The sequence below is a fragment of the Drosophila willistoni genome (assembly GCF_018902025.1).
Source record: "Drosophila willistoni isolate 14030-0811.24 chromosome 2L unlocalized genomic scaffold, UCI_dwil_1.1 Seg139, whole genome shotgun sequence".
Classification (NCBI taxonomy): domain Eukaryota; kingdom Metazoa; phylum Arthropoda; class Insecta; order Diptera; family Drosophilidae; genus Drosophila; species Drosophila willistoni.
Genome location: NW_025814046.1, coordinates 2,430,180 through 2,446,362, shown reverse-complemented (window position 1 = coordinate 2,446,362; position 16,183 = coordinate 2,430,180).

Sequence of the window (16,183 nt, the reverse complement as noted above, 5' to 3'; positions counted from 1 at the left end):
GATAGACATTTTTTAAAAGTTTATTTAAAAATTCGTTGACTACATTTACAGAAAATAAAAATCAAAGTTTCTTAAAGTTTCCCCTAGAGATGAAAATATAGTAAAACCAAAACTCACAATAAAATCACCAACGCTCCTTGCGCTCACTTGATCACCGCTCACTTAAGTGTGATGAATGTGTCCAGTTTTTTAGTTTTGTCGTTTAAGTCTTCAGTCCATTTCATCGATCCATTCAATCCAGACGCTGTCCGTGTGTCGTTCGACGATTGTGTCGAGTGTGAAGCATCAGCTTCGCCTTTGATTGACATTTGATCAGTGGATCATGCAGCTGCAATTGCCACTTTAGGACACGCACGTTCCACCTCCAAACCCCCGACCCTCCCATTCCCTCTTCATACCTTCTCACGATAGGCTTATCGATATACTTTACTATTTTTTTTCTTTCTTTTTTATTAGTTTATTTTTTTAGTTCATAATTAAAAAACCAGTTTCATTTTAATCTGGTTCGAGGTTCAGATAGTTTAGTCAAATTACAGCCGCATCCTGTATTGTAGAGAAAACAGGGGGAAGACAAAATGGAAAATCAAAAGAAATTTGCATTGCAAATTAGAAATGGTAGGCCATCTTCTCCTAAGAATCCTCCAATCTACTGCCAGCACGTAGTGGGATATGCGTTCCTCTTCAGTAATCGAGCTCTTTGGCAAATGCCAATAAAACATTTCAACATTAAACTGCTTTTATGCAAATTGCCGGCATGCGCTTAATTTTTGTTTTTTTTTTTTTTTTTTTCTGTTTTTCTTTCTTTTTGGTCAGACTCCTATACCAGATTCCGAGACTTGAATTATCTTTGCATCGCTTGCAAGTAACACCTCAACCAAAGGCCCTCTTCCTCCTCCCCCAAAAGCTTGGCTTTAACCTGTGTGATAACATCTAGAGTGGCTCGTCTACAATTTTGTACATTTTGCGATCTCTAGTTGCCCCTTCTATCCCCCCTCCCCTCTACGACTGCAGCTCCTACTGCATCTAATGGCAGTGGCTAAAATGCTAATCAATAGCCTTATCGCTATTAATCTCGGCTTCGATTTACCTTTTTGCCAAGTGGCGGCTAAAGCTACTCGTTTTGCTGCTCCATTGCCATCGAGAGAGAGAGAGAGAGAGATAGAGAGAAAGAGGAACTCAGAGGCAACTGCCATGGAAAACTGCCATGACCAATTCATTAAACATCCAATTGCCTGTCGGCTGTTTTGTAAATGTTTGTTTGTTTGTTTATTTGTCTGGCCAAAATCGGTTTCACATCATTACATTAAATGGGCATTAAGCATACGCAGTGTGGGTCAAACCGTGTCTGCTCAAAGATAACGTCATCCAGAAAATGACCATTTAAAATGAATCTTCTTCGCCTGAGAAGCCTGGGAACTAATTTACGGACAGAACGAAGAACAAGTTGAAGTTTTTTCATAGATACCAAGCAAACTGTCACACATCTTCGATTTTTCACAGAAGATAATATGATCAATTTACATACTTAAGATTCTACATAGATTAGTTAAGAATTTATTGACAACTGCAATGGTTTTTTTTTGTAATATGTGTCATCAAAAGTATTGACTGTTTTAGGTAAGTAAAATGTGGTAAGAAAAAAAGATGTTATCTATAGACAATTTTTTATGTTCAGGCTATGACCTGGAGTATGCTCCAGACTTACATCCCCAAATCCACTTTTGCACAAATATTATGTTTAAGAATAAACATCGTGTTCATCTTAAGTGGCTTCACTAAAGAAAGTATAATACAACTGTATTTTTGTCACAAACAACTAACCTAGCATATGACTAGAATTCTAATCAGCTAGACACATTGTGGAAAACCACCTGTAATTTTAAACTAACCCAAAGATCCCCGCGGCAAGATGTCAAGTGGCTGATACCGTGCCCAAAATAGTAATAATTTTTCAACCCCCGAAAATGTGGGTTTGAATAGCACTAGAATAAGATCTTCTGAGAACAATTGTTACCTCCTTGAGCCCAAGTAAGCCCTATATAAACTGCGTTCTTTTGTAAATACAATCAGTTCATATTTTGAACATGATTGGGTTACTTTCTTCCTGGAATCCCTATTCTTATTAAAAAATCTAGAATTACATCTAAGATTTGGATTTTTGAACGACAAATTGGCATGTTTGTTCTCAATTAAGTTTCATTTCAGTAGCTTTCTAATTAAGGGCGGGAAGTTTATATGCATAGATGGACATTGATATATAAACTCGGCTTTCCATTCTGATCAAGTATACAAATATCTGGCTAAAATTATAATGCCCTTTACAATAGTATAATAAGAGCGGAGTCCTGAATTTGTATCAAATACAAGATTGTGAAGAATTCATTTCCATTATTATTCTAAGTATTTTGGATAGTACTTAAAAAAATATTTGATTAGATTTTGATTTTTGAATTTTTGGGTAATCTTAAGGTCAATGGATCAGCATGAATTTCACAAAAATGGTAACATTGATCTGAGATGAAGTTGTGTAAGGCTTTTCAAACTAAGATTTGAAATGTGAAATTTTTAACATCCTAATGGTTGCCCTAAAAAAGTTTTAGAAAGTATTAGAGGACTAGATTGGGAACATTTAGCCAATTCGAGATCATTTTGGATACTTGAGGACTACATTTGCAGAGGGTATTATAAAATTGGTCAGATGTTTGTAACGCACAGAAGGATACGTTTCCGACCCCATAAAGTATATATATTCTTGATCAGCATGAGAAGCTGAGTCGATATAGCCATGTCCGTCTGTCCGTCCGTCGGTGCGTATGCGTTTTACTCAACCATCTTAAGAGCTATAGCGATGGTATTTGAGCTACTTATAGCCCGCCAGAGCTACTACATATATCATATAGTTCTAGAAAAAACATAATTAAAAAATTGGAGTATCCCCATAAAATTTAAAATTGTAGTAAAAAAATAATAATGTTTTGTTTTGTCGGTTGATGAATTGAGTTGCAGGAAAAGAAATTTCAACAAGTATAAATATTATTGCCAAGGACTGCAAGGGTATATAAACTTCGGCATAGCCGACATTTTAAATTTTAAATAAAAGGTATCAAACATTGGAAATTTGGTTCTCTCTCTACGGTCGTGCTTTAATATGAAAAGAAAATATAAAACCTGTAACAAAATATTTCATATTGAATAACTCTTTATCAAAAAGTGTAGCTTGTAAAATAATAATGTAAGAGTTAACCCGACCTAAAACTTACTAAATATATATACATATAATATGTTGATATATGTAAAATGGTAACATTCATCTGATTGTGAGTTAAAGTTGTTAGAGGCTTTTCAAAATATGATGTACTAACATTAAATTAATAGCATGCCGCCATCTCGCTAACTCTTATGATATTTGTATGTTGCTATGTATGCTTATATGGGAACATCACACTGAAAACTTTTAGTCATTTTTTAGACTAGGAGAAAAACTAAAATGCACGGCACTTGGTGAATTTCGAATTTCTTAAATTAAGAACACCCCTAGTCTACATGCATACATAAGCCCCTGACAAAATGAGGATATTTGTGGAAAGCGTTAAGTGAAATATAACCAACCTAAAACCATTTCGAATACTCGTCTATATCGACGCCTAAAAACCTAAGTTCAGAGGATTCTTAGGTTGATTTTTGAAAATACCTTGAGACTGCAAATTGTTGCAAAGAAAATAGCCTTCATTAAGTAACTTTTTTATTCGGTTGCTTACTTATAGACCTAATGAAAGCTACACGATGGCTTTAAGCCGCCTTTTACTCGTTGAAGTGAGAGCCCTCCAGTTACAGGTCAATTGAGAGCGAAACTTAAGTCTCCTCACTCCCCTCTAAAGTGTTTTGTGGCATATTTATGAGGCTGAGTCTTGGGAGAAGAGGCCAGATCTTGTGGCTGGTCTCCCCATGGCAAACATGAGCCTGCCGGGCGGCAACCACATCGTCTTGATCATGGTCTTGGGGACTTGGCGCGTGGGTTGGCTGTTGCCTTGCCTTGCCTTGCCTTGTCCCACCGTTGTCGCCCGAAGTGGATTTTCTGTTCAACAAGTAGTTTATGATGTTTTTGTCAATTCATGGCAAAATTAATGACGCTGCAGAAAAGCACACGCAAGCACATCCCTCTTCTTTCTCCTCTGTCTTTTCACCAATCCTCATCAGATAGGCCTAGGCCTCTCTGAAGTAAATGCTGATCACTGTGGGTAACGCTTGGTTGGGCTGCTTGGCGAGGCGTTAAAAATTGTGGCCCATAAACTTAAAAGAACTGCCAAAGAGAGGAGCTGGCTCCAGAATCAACATCAGCATCAACATCAGCATCATCTCAGAGTCAGTCTCTCTATTTCTTTCTCTTTCTCTCCTTAATCTGCATATTGCGCCTGCATTAAAAAATGCCATTAGTCACATTTGTGGGCCACAGAGTTTGGTGGAGCTTGTAGTCATGACTTGTAATTTTTTTCTACTCTACCAGACTCGTTTTCTTTACCAAGAGGAAGGAGAAGGTGCAGGAGGAGAAGGGGGAGCAGCAGCAGCAGGAGCCTGCTGGCCAACACAAATATTTCTATTGCCGTTAATGGCGTTAATAATTTTTACAGAGTTCCACTTGGAGTTGGGGTGTCTAGAGTCTAGAGTCGTCCCCCAGGTAGGTGTGGATTAGCCGCGTCTGTCATGTTGAAGATGACGTTACATGGCTTGCAACTGACAGAAATATGAAATTCCTAAAAGAAAACCAAAGCAAGACTTAGCAAACCATTGGGCGTCGGCTAATACGAAGTTAATTGGAAAATTTTCCTTTACTTTTCCAAAAAAAGAATAAAAAAAAAACAACAACTAAATGCAAGTGGGCAGCAGCCGCACCATCAGAATGAGCTGAAGCAAATGGCATATCGAATTTCCACTCATGTATCTTGGCTGGTAGCCGTAATGTCTGCAATGTTGGTAAGCCAATGCCCCAGCGGGGCTGCCAAAAGCACATGTTCAACATGCCAGCAGAAGCCAGTGCAAAAAAGAAGAAGGAAAAATAAAGGCAACAACAGCGGCATATCACCAGCAGCGGGTAACAAGAGATTTTTCCTACTCTCTACTCTATTCTGTCCCCAGAGCTGACGACAGGAGGCAAAGAATCGGATTTCCAGGAATCACGGAAATGACACGCGCTAGAAGGTGAAGAAACATTCAAGAAAAATGCACTAAGCTTAGAGTTTTTCTTTTGAAAATTTTTAATTGCCACACAGTTAATGCGGTTTTAATGAAAATTGTTTTCACGCCACATCGAAAGTAGGAATAAGTTTATTATGGCCATGACGAAGTTCGTATACCCTTACGGGTCACTTCTACAAGGACAGTGCTTTTTGTTTGTCAGCTATATCATATATTCATACGATTTTCAAAGAAGAATCAAAGATCAATGAGATAAATACATTATTTAGGTGGAAAAGCTTCTTTCCATTTAGTTGCATACTGCTAGACAGAATTCATATACTCATTGCTTCAAGGGTATAAAAGGGCATTAGTTCATGCTCTAGGTTAACCTTTTTCTGCTATCGTAGCATACCGAAATCTAATTGAAACTTACCACTTAACATCTTATTTTAAGTGTTCCTCTTAATGTCGATTATTTAAACACAATAATCAAAAAATTCTTTTAAGATGTAACTTTCTATTTAAAAAAAACCAGACAGAGAATTAGTCTTTATTTTCGGGTACACTAGAATTTATTGAGTATCGATGGACAAATAACGCTTAGAAGCAGTCCTCGGTAGATGAGTTCTCTAAGTGGCAATTAGGCAACTGATCAACGAGGATCCGGGATCGTATCCCAGTTTAGTGTATGGATTTAGTTTTCGTCTAGGCCGAAGGCCATACTTGCTAGTGCTTGGAAAATATAGTTAGGTTGATAGATATATACAAATATATACTTCTATATATAATTTGATGTATACCTATCAAATGATTCACGAATTTGAATTTTTAGTCCTGTCAAGCTTTTCACCTTCTGTGGTCGCCATCTCAAGAAAAAGTTAACAAACGCCTATATTGAATATTATGTTGATTAAAAGTGTTTCTCTCATTATAAAAAATAAAAGTAAAGTTACAACTTCATTAATAACTAACTAGAATAGACAAAGATGTAGGAAGTTTAAGTAAAATTCCACCTTATCACTTAAGTAGTTAGAGTTGTCCCTCTAATCTCAGGTTAGGAAACGTGCAATCGCAGTATGATGGGCTTGGAAATAAGTCTGGTATTTAACAAATAAAAGCTAAAGACAAATTTTAGCTTGTAAATGATTGAAAATGAAACTCTACATCAGCGTTAACAAACCACACGTTTCACAGTTCAGCTTTCTTTGTGTAACTTACAAAAAATATGAATTAATAGTAAAAATGCCAAACACTTGATGGTTCATCAGCCTAAGTGTCAGTAATTCGACTAATTTTTGCCTTCAGCATAGCTCTGCATACCCCTAACTAGCGAGTCTTTAAGGTCCTCGCCGTGCAATTACAATAAATCCTCATGCAGTCAATATGCCTCCATTAAAAATTACTAAACGGAAAATGTTGATTTTTGGTCGAACGCTTCCCGAAAATATTTACTAGATGCGTCCATGGTAAAATCATAAGAAAAAGTTAAGAGTTACAAATAGAATTAGTTAAACTTCTTCTAAAAAAGATACATATTAGAAAATATTTTAATTTTACTTTTGAATGTGTAGCTTTAAGGTTTAAATTAGCTCATTTGCCTTTTGAGAACCAAGTTCATTTTATAGTTTTTTAATAAATCCTTACAAATTTTAAGTATGCTGAAATTTTAAGTAAATTGAAGTTAAGTTCCCAATAGAAACTATCTAATATTAGTTTTGGGATCTAATCTGAGTTTATTTTTCAATTTTTTTCCACAGAAAATGAAATTAAAGTTTATCAAGGCTGAAGCTGAATCTTGAGCAGTATGTATTAAGTATACGCCACAACGAATATTAAGTATACGCTCAGAGGATCTAAATGTGACGCTCTATTATTAAATCATGGAGAGATGGACTGCAATCGATTTCGGAAATCACAAATTTATCATATTTTTAAATACAATTTATTAAAAATGGTTGGACAAAAAGCTATTTGATGGGGGACCACTCCTAATCTCTCCATGCATTCAACACCATTTCAAAATCTTTTGGATCCTTGTGAATTAAAATTTTATTTAACAAAAGTCGTTAAAAAAGGTACAAAAATGATTGTGAGTTTAGGAAAAATGATTCAAGGTTAAAATTCCTTAAATAAATATGAGGGAGTTGAGAAAACGCTTACAATCCTTTAGTTAAAGCTTTTATAATGTACGAAAAATGCATTGAAAGCTTTAATAAAATAGTTTACGGTAAAGAATTTCAATTCCATTTCCATTTCGTTTCATTGCTTACAATCTCAATTTTCATTGACATGAACTTTGGCCATTTGTTGATCATTTTTCGAAGCTTGCGTTAGATCTAAAATAGAAACCATTTTTATTTTGTTTGTCACTTTTGTTTTTGTCGTTTTGCAATTATTTATATGTGATTGTATTTTGTGGCAATATGGACGCCATTTTGATGTGTGTGTGTGTGAGTGTGAGTGTTGTCTAAGGCCGTCTATTAAAAACACGCCTACTTTAGCCAAGTTGCAGCTGTTGTCAACCTCATTCACCTGTGCGTGTATATGCGTGATTTACTTATGCAGGTGTGAGCACGCATACACACATATACACCTACACACACACACACACACACACTTATTGCATTTGTTATGGTATTTGTATTCGAGTGCAATTATGAAAATGAAAAAGAAAAAACCAAATGAACAACGAGTGCTAAAACGAGAAGGCATTACTTTAGACGCTGTCTTTATCCAAGTGTGCGTAGTGAATGGCTCCAACACACACACACGCACACACACAAACGCACACTCCACTTGATTTGTTATTGCACATTTGATTTTCATTTTGATTTTCACAAAAAAAAACAACTTTAACTTTGGTGCAAACAATTTATTTGCCCATAAAAAATGCAGCGTGTAAACTCCAATTAGAGGCTAATTTTACCCCAAGTCTCACCAATACGAAAGCAATTTGAATAAAATGCAAATTGTGCGTGTGCAGAAGGAGAACTCTCAGCGGGTGTGTGTGTGTGTGTGCCACATTCAAGTTGGTAAAGTGAATGGAAAAGCAATTAATAAATGGCAACCAATATGCACCTGACCAGGCCCCCCCACAAAATAAAAGCAAACCAAACAATTAAATGCAATCACATTAGACTCATATAAATAGCCAAACACCCTCTGCTCCCACCTCCTTCTGCTCCCCTTTTAATCCTGTTACTCCTGTTGACCGCATGGGGGTAGACAACCCGCAGGGTTTTGCGTGCCATTTGAAACATTTTTACTCTATATATGAAATTGGTTACATCGCCCACGATTCACATTGGGATAATTGGCAATTATGCGACGACGAATCAAAGCAAAGCCACCAAATTTGGCAAAAAAAAACAAAAAGAGAGAAAAAACTCACACACACAGCACACACACTCGCCTTTGGACACACGGAAAATAAAGTCAAGTTTTTTATTTGAGGTTTTTTTTGTGTACCAGAGGCTACTATTGAGCTGGAGCTCCAGGCTCTCATGAAGTCATTATAAAATATTGCGTCCCAGGCACGCACTCTCCGAGCTCTAAGCTCCAAGCTTTTGGTCCAGCTCCACCATTGGCCATAAATTCTCATTCGTTTTGCTTTAACTCCAAGTCGAAGTCAACCTGTCACGACAGCTGCTGTGCTGTCTCTCTGTCTCCATCGTCTAATCTAATCCAATTGCCTTTATTTCCAATTTTTTGTTTTTTGTTTTGTGAATTTTCTGTTGTTGTTAGTGTTGTTGCCGTGTTTCGTGGGCCTCCTTACGAGTGCTTTATTAATGCAACCAACTCATTAAGTTGACGCTGGGCAGGCCATAAATCCATTCAACCGCCCACCCATTACAAATTCAAAAAGAAAAAACCAATTCCCAGTGCCAATTCCCGCACAGCCTTCAGCCTTTGCTACTGTCTGTCTGTCTGTCTAACAGTCTGACTATCGGTCTATCGGTCTCTCGGTCGCTATGTCAGTCTGTCCTGTCTGTTGCATTGACTGATCGCAGTTGTTGCCACCAACCGTCGAGATCTTGTTGAGCTTTATGACTCCACTTGACTGCAACTGACACACACTTTGTTCAACTGTCGTCCGGGCGGGTCCGGGTGGGTCCCCAAACATGACCACATGGCCACTCCCAAGGGCTTAATTTGGTTTGAGTATGGGCGACATGTGAACAATTTTTGATCAGCCAACGAAAATGCATTAAAATGATTAATGAGTGAAAAAAGTTTCAAAAATAACAGACAGAAGTTGATTTTTAATCATTTCTAAGACCCACAAGAAACTACAAAAGGTAAATAAAACTTAATTGTCAATAGATTTTTAATTTCAGGGGAATATATTCCTTTATATTAAATGTGATAAACACTAAGAAACATTAGGTATTAGTGTTTAATTAGGTTTACAAAGCAAAATTGGCAGCAAAATAAACAAAAAAAGGACCTCTTTTAAACACTATAAGAAAACGTAAATCTTTAAGAAAATGTCCTTAATGTGAAGGTCTAAAATTATTTACTTTATAAAGGACTTATTTCTAAAACAAAGTTATATATACATATATTATATATTTGTTACGAAATAAAATCTACTTCTTTTGAAAACTATTTGTATTTCAATTTGCAGGCATTTAGAATTAAAGTTTTTTAAGCATTGTAATTAGTTCCAGAATCCATCTTTCTTCAACTTCACAAATATTTGTTATCTTTTCAGTTTCAACTATCTACAGAAAGAAAAATCTTTTTTGCAACCAAGGAGTCAAAATCTTGAAACATAATAATCTATAAACCTCTAGAATAAAATTACGTTTAGTATGAAAGAAATACTAAAACTTTGTATCCAAGGACTTGTGAAAAAACTTTAAATAATTATTGTTCTACTACAAATTCTAAATTCTCAATATGAAATCAAATTTCAACAAACGTTAAGTAATCATTTTAAACAAATTTTTCTATAAATATCCTTAATTTGTAAAGAGTTTTCACACCAAATTATCTTCTAGAAATTTAGAAAAAATTATTCTCACAACTTTATAGGTAAATTTAATTAATAAATTCTCAAACTTTACAATACTGTATAAAACTGTTTTAAAGATGTATGTGGAATTGCTAAATCTGATTTCTAATATTCTAATGCATTTTATGTAAAGAAAAAATATCGTTATTCCTTAGTTGGTATAGACGTAGAGTTTATTTTAGTTTAATGTTTTCACATAAAATGTTTTAAATTATTTTGAGGATTTTATATAGAAATTATAAACATTATTAGTCTCAAACAAAACATTTTAAATAAATGAAAAAATGTTTTGATTGAAAACTTTAAAGAAAATTGTTATAATTAAGTGTAAACTTGTAGTGAAGTATCTTCTAAAACCTATCTACATGTACATAGGTCTTTCACACATGTGTTTAAATCAGTCACTCTCTCTCTCTCTCTTTCTTTTTCTCTCTCTCTCTCTTTCTCTTAATTTATAATCTTGTTCAGTATACATACATATATTGTCTCTATAAAGGAATTTCATTATTTTCATTTTCATTTTCATTTCATTGTTATTCAATATTTTAAATTATATATTTTATTTGTGAATACTGCAATTCAATTTTAAGAAATTTTTTTCCGCCCATGTCAAATATATATGTAAATAAATATGTAAGTATATATGTAAGTACGCATTCTACTACATAGACTATATAACTACTATACTACTATAATAAATTTACAAATGTTAATTTTAAATTACATATGTGTTCACCAAAATAAATGTAGTAGATAACCTTTTAACTATCCTTAAATAACAAATTCCGAAGGTTAAATAAATATTTGATTATCCTACAATCAAAAGGTCTCAAAGGTCCAATAACTATTGACTATAAGCCACACTATTTTCTATATAAAAAGCCACTTTCACTGGTCTAAAAAAACACATCAATCGAAACAATGTTAACACCCATACTGTGGACACGAAATGCAGCTCCTGTGCAATTGCAAAAGGTTGCGCCAGTGGCCAAACAAAAAAAGTGTGAGACAAATGTGGCAGAAACTTTGGCCAAAATAGATGCCATTATGTCGGTAAGAGTTTCCATTACCACTTCGTTGAACCAAACTCAAACTCATCTATATTCATTGGCCTTCATTAGCTGCAAATACAATTTATGGAGCTGGGTGAAAGGGCCATCGAGAGTCGTCGCCTTCAATTGCTGTGGGTCATTATGCAGGCATCCACGGTGATTGTCTTTAATGTATACCATTTGTTAATGTTTAGCATGAGATTGCTTATGGAACATCCAAAAAATAATTTGAATATAACCGAAGCTTTGTTATATTATGGTCATCCCATTGTATCGGAGCTAGTGAAATTAGTTCTAACCATAATTTGTATTAGCTTGTTAAAACAATCGGTAAGTTTAATGAAATTTCCTTAGAAATGAATACAAAACGTTTAAAGAACTTTTTCGTTAAAGTTTCATAAAATGCTGCGACATTTAAATAAATTTAATATCTATGCCCAGGATTTGTCGCTGAGACAGAGAGTAAGTTTTACTTTAAGTTTTAAGTGAGGCTAAACTAAAATAATTTCATTGCTTAGCTCTTTGAATTATCGACCAATCTGCGTTGCAATCTGGAGAATTATACAATTTATGGTCTTTATGCTTTAAATGGAACTCTATTGACATCGGTAAGCATTATATATCTATGTATAATCTATCTGTATCTTGTCTGTTTTATAGATTGCTGCCAATACCCTAACATATATTGTAATACTCCTGCAATATAGCATGGGTGATGTATACACAAACTCATCTAAGTAAAGTGAAAACAACTCACGCAACTCTTAAGTAAAAAAGCAAAGCAAGTTGAATTAATTCTTCTACTCGGAGCATCTGGTTTTTTTTTACTTGGTATCTAGGGCTTTTAAGGCGTCATTATTAGCACTAACAAACAATTCTTCATGAATTTCAAATTCTTTTGGATTGAATCTAGTGCACTAATTGGAGGAGTATTCCTCTTGGTTAGATAGGCGTAGATCTAGTCAATATAGAGTTTTTTTCTTTATGTTGTTGTCCGTTTGTGCTTGTTTTGCCATTTTTTTTTTTGGTACGTTTTTGCTTAACTTTTTCACATAAATTGTATGCTCGAATCTTGATCTGCAAATCATTTTCGACAACTTTATGGGGCCAAGGCATGATCGTAACTTTGGTCTGGCTATCTTTTGGCTAAGATCAAGATCTGTTTTTAAACAAACTTACACACACACACATAGATAGAGACACACACTTGGCTAGGCCTGGTCAGTGAAAATTCTTTTGGCCTATGTAGAAACTGTCTTTGGGTTGGTAATGAAATTTATGTATTTATACGATGAAGCGACCGATGATCCATGTTAATGTCCATCAGCTGTCAATATGCGATTGTTAGTGGACATTCTTGCAATTTGCAATTAGTCGCGAGCACTTGCAACGGATATGGATATGGATCATATGATGAGAGGGAGGCGAAGGAGTTAGGCAGAAGTATGAAGTTGCTTGCTGCTGGCAAGTGTCGCCATGGCGCGTTTCCCGTGAGAAATTTCAATTATTTTAATTAGCGACGACAACAACAACAACAACGAGGAGACGAGGAGACCAAGAGACGTTTGGTAAGGAGACGATGTATTCACGTCTGCGTCTAAGCAGAGTCTGAAAGATCGAATCGAAACGAAGTTGTTGCGGTGTAATGGAGTCGAAGCTAGAGTCAAGTCAGGCTAGGCCAATTTCCGCTGCTGCTCGCCGCCGTCAACGACATGGAATGCCAGTTCCAGCCCCAACTCCATCTCTAGGCTCGAAATAGGGTTCAGAGCGGGTTGGAGTGGCTGAAGAGTTGAGAACAGGATTCTGTGCGACGCCGCTGCCATCGCCTAATGACATGTTTGTTCGGATAATGATGATGGAGCAAGCAAAAAAGCGGGGAGAACGCATCGGCGATAAAGTCGAGGAACTTAATTTAAATTGATGACACTGCTGGTCATTTGGAAAATTGCCTACAAGTCTGTGACCAGAGCCAAAGCCACAGCCGGAGCCACAGATAGAGCCAAATCAAATCGAATCAATCTGCATGCCAACCAGTTGGATTTTCTAAACAAGGACCACCCGGCTAGGGAATGGCGGCTTTAATTGGACGCAGCGGTGTCAATTGCAGCACTCCACAATGGTAACTCAACTCCACAGGGAGGACTCTGCATTGGCGATTGCCAATTTCAGCAATTAATGATCAGACAGGTGAGCTGAGTGAGCCAATGAGTGATTAAATTGCCAGTTGGATCCGGAAGCACCAGCAGGCACCAGTCTCACCAGCAGCAACTGCTAAACCAGATTAGTTGCGGGTGTCGAGGACAAAAGGCCATTGACGTAACAAAAAAAACACATCAATCAAATATTTGGCACAATGGGCTCAAATATTATAATTTTTGTTACATTTTTTTAAACTCAAAAGACGATATCTAAAAATTTGGATCAAATTTAGGAAACATAGAAACTTTTTATGTGAAAAATTAAGTTTTAAAAATTATAACAAAAATAGAAATTTAAATATTTTCCTAGACAAAAATAAATGGTAGCCAAAGCTACCTTAATAGACCCTTAATTGAAATTTAGACCTTTAAAATTTTAATCGTTAAAATATTTAAAATCATTAAGTATAGATTAATCATTAATGTAATACAAAAATTACATAAAATATGTTACGGAAATATGAAATATTCTCTAAAAATCTATAAAAAAAAATGATGAAATAACAAAGTAATTTATATCAACCTGTTTTAGTAGTTTCATTTCACTCGAAAGACATTTTCTAAATATAAACATAAGATGTTTATTAAGAAAGTTAAAGTCGATAATGAAAAGCGATTTCTAAATCGGAAAAGCAGTGTTGAAAAATACGAATATTAACGATGGAATCATCCTGTTTAAATGTTGTTGATCTTGATTGAATCGTCAAGTTTTTTTCTAGTTCCAAATTCAAATAGGTCTTTAAATTGCCAAATATTCTAGATATTTAAAAAACAAAATCTTTGATAGTTTCAGAAAATATTATATATAATTGGTTCAAATGTTCACACACCTTCATTTTACAGTTAAACTTGACTAAAAGGCTTGCAGTTTTTTCTTGTATTGTCTTATTGATTTGGGAAAGCAAAAAAATATAACTAAAATGAAGTAAGTAAGTCGTCTTGCCGACTTTGGTATACCATGCACCAAATGAACAAATATTTGAAATTTTATGCCAAATATGGTGTCTTTATCTCCAGTAGTCTCCGAGATCGACACAATCGTAGATGCTGATCAAGAATATATATACTTTATGGGGTCGAGAAAGCTTCTGTCTACCTGTTTCATACATTTTATATGAATTTAATATACCATTTCGCCCTGTGGGTGAAATAAGTTTAATAACAAAATAACGATTTAATAACAGAAGAATATTTATTTTATATAGCTTTGATTGACTTTTAAATAGTTCGAAATATGGTTAAATATTTTAAACAATTTTTTTGCAAAAGAAATTTAAATATAAACACTTTAAAGGTTAAACAATTTGCTTTTTATTTTTATCTTCGTTCGCTTTACATTAGCCACGTTTCGGTAGCCCTCTTCTTGGCAAATTTTTCACGTCGCGACGTCTCCCAAAAGCATGTATGAGTTAAATTAATAATAAACAGCATTAAATAAATGAATTGTTTTTTATTTAAATTACTTTTACAAAAACTTGAATTTAATAAAATAAAAATGTTGCTAATTGCCTTAAGTATTAAGTATATATTATTGTTTAGATTATCTTGATGTTTTTAATAAATAATAATATTGGGAGTCATTGAATTTTTGTAATTATGTAGTTCTTTTTACAATTTTAATTGGTGACAAAAAAAATTATTGATTTTTTTTGTTGTCTGTTAAAGTTTTCAAAAATGAACTAACAATAAGTGTGAGCTTTAAAAAAAATACTAAATGATGTTTTTAAACAAATTTAAAGAATAATATAAAATGTACAGCATATTTTGATGCAACAAATATTATAATAAAGTAATTTTTGAACTTTAGAAAAAGGAACTAAAGAAAGGTTTAACGATAAATTATGATTTTCAGAATTTTTCACTGTGTACTGTGGAGTTTCCAATGTTATCTAGACAACGAAGCCATTTCACCTTAACAAACAATTTGAATATTAATCAACATTGGTACTAACCTGGCCCATTGTACAAAAGAAAAATGACAGCAAGATCAGATCAACTTGTTGTAGCTATTGTGTTATTTTGATTACTCCACAAATCTTGCCCTTTTTGACGGCACGAGATTTCTCACTTCCAGTTTCGTTTAATATTGTTTTTCTGACATTGCAATCGCCGAGCCAATATTCCAATTTGATTGAAGTTCGATGACTTACTGAGTTGATTGAACACAAGAAGAGATACATATACCTACATATAATACAACAATTGTTGCTGAAAGGTCTTGTTAAGTGTTAACCTGGCCTTCATTTCGAATTGACCGTTTAAGCGTCTGTCTTTCTGTCTCTCCGTCTGTCTCTCAGAACTGATTCATACAACTTACGTAGTAATTTCCTGACTAACTTGGGACACACAATCCAGTAATTGTTGTTGGGGGGCATAGAATTTGGTTAGCGACACGTTCGAACGCTTTTCTTTTCTTTCTGTGGCTGGCAAAGTAAACAAGTTTGATTATTACACAACATGGGCATTGAAATTAAAACACATACACCTCAAACCAAAAAAAAAAAAAAGAAAGAAAGAAGAAAAATCACCAGAAGAAGATATAACCTTATCGTAATACACACACACACATGCATACAGCATTTTATTGGCAAGAAGAAGAAGGCCAAAATTAGAATATATCAGACGAGAAATGACGAAGCACAAGCAGCTGAAACTTGGATTCTGTCGGCCATTTTTTAAAATGACAATCATAGGCTTACATATACAACTACAACTACAACTCATTGCGAATAACTATAAAA